The following is a 7821-nucleotide window of genomic DNA, read 5'->3' as shown; positions in this document are numbered from 1 at the left end:
ACACAATCACGACTTTTCATCTTTTACCTGATGTCAAGTATTTATGAGAGAAGCCCCAGAAAGCTACTCCCTCATTTGTGTTACTATGTTGGTATGGTTACTACAAAGCCACAAGAATCGCATTTTGTCCACTACCCTATTTGATGTAATTCTGAGAGAAGCTGCAGAAAGCTTCTCCCTCACTTGCATCTGTTTGTTGGTATGATTAGTACACAGACACTATCATTACACTTCATCCATTACCTGGTGTGAAGTATTTCTGATGGAAGCTTCAGAAAGCTCCTCCCTCATTTGCGTTTGATTGTTGGTATGGTTACTACAATGCCAGAATCATCGCATTTCACCTATTGCCCTATGTGAAGTATTTCTGAGTATAGCTACAGAAAGCTCCTCCCTGATTTTAATTAGTTTGTTGGTATGGTTATTACAAAGCCAAAATCATTGGATTTCATTTTTTACCCTATGTGGTGTATTTCAGATAGAAGCTACAGAAAGCTCCTCCCTCACTTCCATCTGTTTGTTGGTATGATTAGTAGACGGTGACAATCATTATATTTAATCCATCACCTGATGTGAAGGATTTCTGAGGGAAGCTGCTGAAAGCTGCTCCCTCACTTGCGTCTCTTTGTTGGTATGGTTAGTACAAAGCCAGTATCTTATCGTTACATCCATTACCCTATGGATGTGTTTCAGAGAGAAGCTGCAGAAAGCTCCTCCCACACTTGCATCTGTTTGTTGCTATGATTAGTACACAGACACAATCATTTCATTTCATCCATTACCTGATGTGAAGTTTTTATGGGAGAAGCCACAGAAAGCTCCTCCCTCACTTGCGTCTCTTTGTTGGTATGGTTAGTACAAAGCCAGAATATTCGCATTTCTTCTATTACCCTATTTGAAGTATTTCTGAGAGATGTTGCAGAAAGCTCCTCCCTCACTTGTATCTGTTTGTTGGTATGATTAGTACACAGACCCAATCATGACATTTCATCATTTACCTGATGTGAAGTATTTATGAGAGGAGCCACAGAAGGCTCCTCCCTCATTTGCGTCTAATTGTTGATATGATTACTACACAGACAGAATCATCACGTTTCATGCATTACCCTATGTGAAATATTTCTGAGAGAAGCTACAGAAAGTTCCTCCCTCCTTTGCATGTCTTTGTTGGTATGGTTACTATGAAGCCAGAAACATCGCACTTCACCCTTTACCCTAAATGCAGTATTTCTGAGAGAAGCTGAAGAAAGCTTTTCACTCATTTGCTTCTCTTTGTTGGTATGGTTACTACAAAGCCAGAATCATCGCGTTTCCTCCATTACCCTATGTGAAGTATTTCTGAGAGATGTTGCAGTAAGCTCCTCCCTCATAGGCATATCTTTGTTGGTAAGGTTATTACAAACTCGGAATCATCGCATTTCGTCCATTACACTGTTGTTGTTGTGGTTGTTGTTGTGGTCTTCCGTCCTGAGACTGGTTTGATGCACCTCTCCCTGCTACTCTATCATGTGCAAGCTTCTTCATCTCCCAGTACCTACTGCAACCTAGATCCTTCTGAGTCTGCTTGGTGTATTCATCTCTTGGCCTCCCTCTACGATTCTTACCCTCCACACTGGCCTCCAATACTAAATTGGCGATCTCTTGATGCCTCAGAACATGTCCTACCTACCGATTCCTTCTTCTGGGCAAGTTGTGCCAGTCACCAACTTTCTCTTCCGAATGCGAAAATACTTTGTTGAGCCCAACCTACATAGGTAGGAATGATCATCAAAATAAAATAAGAGAAATCAAAGCTCGAACAGAAAGGTTTAGGTGTTAATTTTTCCCGCTCGCTGTTCGGGAGTGGAATAGTAGAGAGATAGTATGATTGTGGTTCGATGAACCCTCGGCCAAGCACTTAAATGTGAATTGCAGAGTAGTCATGTAGACGTAGATGTAGATGTAGGAGGCATTGATTGTAAATTGCCACTAGCATACTTCATATACGACCAGAATATCTTGGATGTGTTTGCCAGGTTTCGAGACAAAGTTTCGTCGTGGAAACTGTTATAGGCATCTCGCATTGAACTCTGGCTATCCTTTAGAGAAGCCCGGAATTTAGCGCAATCTTAGGGATTTTGCGTCTGTTTAAATTTGGCATGTTTGTTTCGTTGTTTCTGCAACAGTGTTCTAACCCGTTTTGTGTACCACGGAGGATCAGCTCCGCCGTTTCTTAGTTTATTTCGTATAAATCTCTCAATTACTGCCGATACTATTTTTTGAATGCAAACGACTTCTGGTCTACACTTATATTATTAATTTGGAATGAGTCTCTCAGGAAGGCGTCAAGTGAATTTTTATCAGCATTTTTGAATAGGTATACTTTTTGTTTGTTTTTCGAGGATTTCGGGATTACAATATACAGTCTCACTACGACAACCCTGTGTTCACTAATCCCTATAACGGTTTTGATGCTCGTTATTAACTCAGGATTATTTGTCATTTGCACTTTCTTTAGTTTCAGTAAAAACCTAAATTTGGGAAATTTGTGGTAAGTTCCTATGGGACCAAACAGCTGAGACCATCGGTCCCTAACTTAAACTGACTTACATTACGGACAAAACACACACCCGTGGCCCGAGGAAGGACTCGAACCTCCGAGGGGAGCCGTGCGAACCGTGGCAAGGCGCACAAGACAAATCGGCTACCGCGTGCGGCTCTCTCTACCTGCATTATTCCGTGAAATATTGACTTTTGAAATAATACGGACTTTAGCATATCCCCGCACAATATCAACAGCAAGGCTTCCAAGACACTTCCCTGGGGCACAATCTAAGTTACTTTGATATTTAATGATGACTCTTCATCCAAGATTACAAGCTACATTCTCCTTATCAAATATCCTCAACTGACGCAAATTTTCATTGATACCTAATAGTGCCTTACTTTTGATAATAGTATAGCCGTGGTACTGAATCAAATACTTTTCGAAAATCGAAAAATACTGCATTTATCTGCCTTCGTCCATTACTTTTAGCAGTCATCTGATAAAATAGCGAGTTGCGTTTCACGTGATCATTGTTTTCGGAAATCATACAGGTTGCCATGGGGAGGTCATTCTGTCAGAGATACCTCGTTATTTTTTAAATTTAGAATATATTCGAAGATTCTATAACAAATCGATATCAAGGATACCGGGTACGATCTGTGATTTCTTCCAACTACTGGGCAGGGCTTTTGTTCGTGCGATGGGCGATGGATTGTAGTTAACAGAACTGCTAACGCAGCTGCAAATACAATGCACCGTGTTAAGGGATCGGTCGAGCCATGGAGCTTCATTCAATTTGAGAGATTTCAGCTGTTCTCAATGTTCGATGATCTATTGGAATTTTCCGGACGCAATGGCCGAATGGTTCTAGGCGCTTCAGTCCGGGAATGGGCTGCTGCTACGGTCGCAGGTTCGAATCCTGCCTCGGGCATGGATGTGTGTGATGTCCTTAGGTTAGTTAGGCTTAAGTAGTTCCAGGTCTAGGGGACTGATGACTTCAGATGTTAAGTCCTATAGGGCTCAGAGCAATTTGAACCATCTGTTGAAACTGATTAAAGGTAAACACATTATATGAGCAGAAGCGTTCTCTTCAGCAAATGCTTTGCAAAAAACAGATGACAGTCCTTTTTGAACAGCAATCTGTTGTAGACTAATTATTATTGGTTTTCCCTTATTAAGGATACTGCAAATAATTAAATAGTATTTTCACCATATTTATAACGCATCTTCCTAGTCATTCTGGGAGTATGGATATACGTTATAACACACATAAAAACTATAGGCCATGAAAGAATAATGCGAATGAGACGAAAATCCGTCGATGTGTAGTACATGTACAGAACAATGTGGATGATTTATCCAACAGAAAGTGCTTCAGAAATCGAGCAAGTAAGTAACGCGTTGATCCACATCTGGTCCTTATTCAGGTATTTATTCGATTCGGCATTATTAAGTACAGTTGTTGGATGTTCTCCTGAGGTATATCGTACCAAAATTCTGTCGAACTGACGCGTTAGATCGGCGAAATCCCGACGAAAGATCCATACCCAAAGACTGGAAAGTTGCACAGGTCACACCAATATTCGAGAAAGGTAGTAGGATAACATTATGAATTACCTCGAAGAAAACGACCTATTGACACACAGTGAACATGGATTTAGTGAAGATCGTTCTTATGTAACATGTGAAGTGTTGACTGCTATTGACAAGTGATTTCAAATCGATTCCGTATTTCTGGATATCCAGAAGGCTTTTGACACTGTACCACATGAGCGGCTTTTAGTGAAATTGCGTGCTTTGGAACATCGTCTCAGTTTTGTGACTGGATTTGTGATTCGCTGTCAGAGAAGTCACAGTTCGTAGCAATCGACGGAAAGCCATTGAGTAAAACAGAAGTGACTTCTGGCGTTCCAAAGGTAGTGTTATAGGCCCTTTTCTGTTCCTTATATTTATAAACGATTTGGAAGACAATCTGAGTAGCTGTCAAAGATTGTTTGCAGATGACGCTGTCATTTATCGACTAGTAAAGTCGTGAGAACAGCAAAACAAATTACAACACGATTTAGAAAATATATCTGTATACTGCGAAAATTGTCAATTGACCCTAAATAACGAAAAGCGTGAGGTCATCCATTTGAGTGCTAAAAGGAATCCGTTAAACTTCGGTTACACGATAAATCAGTCAAATATGAAGGCCGTAGATTCAGCTAAATGCCTAGGAATTACAATTACGAACAACCAAAAATTGGAAGGAACACAAAGAAAATGTTGTGGGGACGGCTAACCAAAGACTCCGTTTTATTGGTAGGACACATAGAAAATGTAACAGATCTACTAACGAGACTGACTACACTACGTTTGTCCGTCCTCTTTTAGAATACTGCTGCGTGGTGTGGGTTCCTTACCAGATACGACTGACTGAGTACATCGAAAAAGTTCAAAGAAGGGCAGCACGTATTGTATTATCGCGAAATATGGGAGAGAGTGCCACAGAAATGATACAGGATTTGGGCTGGACATCATTAAAAGAAAGCCGTTTTTCGTTCCGACGGAATCTTGTCATGAAATTCACCAACCTTCCCCTCCAAATGCGAAAATATATTGTTGACACTGACTACACAGGGAGAAACGATCACCATGATAAGGGAAAGCAGAGCTCGTACGAAAAGATAAGGGTGTTCGTTGTTTCCGCGAGGTTTATGAGTTAGGAATAATAGAGGATTGTGAAGGTGGTTCTATGATCCCTCTGCCAGGCACTTCAATGTAATTTGCAGAGTATCCATGCAGATGAGGTGCTGCCCATAATGCTCCGAACGTTCTCAGTTGGAGAGAGACCAGGCGATCTTGCCGGCCGAGGTATGGTTTGGCAAGGACGAAGACAAGCAGTAGAAACTCTCGCCGTGTGCTGACAGGCATTGTCTTTCTGAAGTGTCAGACCAGAATGGCATCTCATGAAGAACAAAAAAAAAAAAAAAATAAAAACACGTGCAATGTCTTGGACTGCTGTGCTGTAAGGGTGTCGTGGCTGACAACCAAAGAGGCCTTACTGTGAAAAGTAATGGCACCCCGGAGCATGACTCCTGGTCGTCGGGTCGTATGGTGGTATACCACCACTGTCCATGAGGTTTCCACAAACGCTTTCGGCCTGGAATCTCATTGGCTGGGGTAGAGCTGTCTTCATTCTTGAGTCCCGCTTCGAACTGAGCGAAAGTGTGTCTGGAGGCGCCCTGGACAGCAGTGGGATACCTACTTGACTCTTCCAAATTGGCCTGTAGAGTGTAACGTGGTTACCGGTTCCAGTGTCTGCTTAGAATCGACGTTTAACGTGATCCGGTAACAAGATTTTGAGGTAATACTATTTTGTTCCCATCGGGATGCTTACTATCGCTGAGCACCCATGCCGCTCACCATTGGAATGCTTGATTTCGTAGAGTATCCATGGCAGGCGAGCCTGTCATTAACACCTTGTGGGCATTTTAACTTATTAGAGTGGTTGTGGTTTGTGTTCCGCGTAGCGGCCAGCGTGAGATTTACAGCGGTTGGGCGGAAACGCACATCTAAATCAGTCACCCTGTTGGAGGAGTTCGAGGGAGACGACCGAAGTGAAGCATTCAGCTTCAAATGGTTCAAATGGCTCTGAGCACTATGGGACTTAACATCTGAGGTCATCAGTGCCCTACAACTCAGAACTCAGGATTGGAACCTGCGACAGTAGCGATCGCGCGGTTCCAGATTGAAACGCCTAGAACCGCTCGGCCACAACGCCCGGCGATGCATTCACGTGGTTTCTGAGAGAACTAAGTGTTCTACATCCCACAGTACACTGAGGTATCTGCCAACCACAATCACTCACCTCGGGCCACCACAGTACTGATGAAACACGTTGAAGACTCTATCACCACTAAATTGCATCATAAGTGATACAATCACAGCCACCCCGTAGGAAACAGAAAACTACGTTACCATACAAGTAGCTTATTTGCTAGAAATGTCTTTTATTTGCCCCGTACACATTTACAACACACTCAAGCAATGTCTGAAGATCAGTATGTACCTTTTGAACAGAAAGGTTTTCATTTACATCGTAAATACTTTGTGTCTTAAATGCAAAAACAGGCACAGTGGATATTCGTCGATTACAGCGCCATCTACCGCGATTGGGAAACAAGAAACAATGGTTTGGGTAGGCCGTAGGAATGTTTCCTTTTAATTTTCTTTTCTTTCTTTTACTTACACACTTTCCTGCATGACGGACTGCCACCGACTCCTTGTTATGTTCGTAGCTATCGCTTGGTCTCACGCTGTTAGTAAGATAGTAAGGGACTTCTGTCTTGGTGCGTGACAGTGGATAAGTGTGGCGAACAGAAATTCGCGAAATACTGAGCAACAAATACTCTTAGGAAGAGCTACATACTCTGTGATTTACGAACTTTACCGTACATATGAAAATGCGTTTATTGTTTCATTTGACAGACGCCATACGATGCTTGCCCAGTTTCATTATTCAAACATTAATAAATATATCAGTTTTTAATGTTCCAGTGCGTTTTCGTTAATTGCAGTTTGCCGACAATCAACAGAGTCACAAAGAAAAAAAAAATCCAGATATACTACGAGGTAAAACCACTCGTAACAAACAAATGAGTAACCGAACGATTCTCTACAGTGATCTCGCATAAGCATTTCGCTTTTTCTTCATATGTATAATGCTTTTCACGATTTTGCGCGTTTCCGTCAGTAACTGCAAATATAGTCTGTAAGAAAATATTATGAAAACAATATATTACATATATGCAATGAAAAGTACATGCCTAATGACATAAGGCAGCTTCCTCGCATTTCGAGCTTCATTTAAATAGCATTATTTTAAGAGAGTATTACTGCTGTTAAATATGTCGCGTAACGCAACGTTAATGCCAGTATGGATGCAACAGGGAGAGGATTGTATAAGCGTGTATATTAAGTAATGCGGTAAAGTTCAAAGGTAATAGAGAATATAGCCTTTTCTGAGAGAACTAAGTGTTCTACATCCCACAGTACACTGAGGTATCTGCCAACCACAATCACTCACCTCAGGCCACCACAGTACTGATGAAACACGTTGAAGACTCTATCACCACTAAATTGCATCATAAGTGATACAATCAAAACACTTTTACATATATGGCAATGCTCTTAAGTCATATACACTGAAGAGCCAAAGAAACTGGGACACCTCCCTAACATCGTGTAAAGCCCCCGTGAGTACACGGAAGTACCGCAACTCGACGTGGCATGGCTTGACTAATGTCTGA

Source organism: Schistocerca gregaria, unplaced genomic scaffold (assembly GCF_023897955.1).
Source record: "Schistocerca gregaria isolate iqSchGreg1 unplaced genomic scaffold, iqSchGreg1.2 ptg000440l, whole genome shotgun sequence".
Lineage (NCBI taxonomy): Eukaryota > Metazoa > Arthropoda > Insecta > Orthoptera > Acrididae > Schistocerca > Schistocerca gregaria.
The sequence above is the reverse complement of the archived record's forward strand: the minus strand, read 5'-3'. Positions refer to the sequence as shown.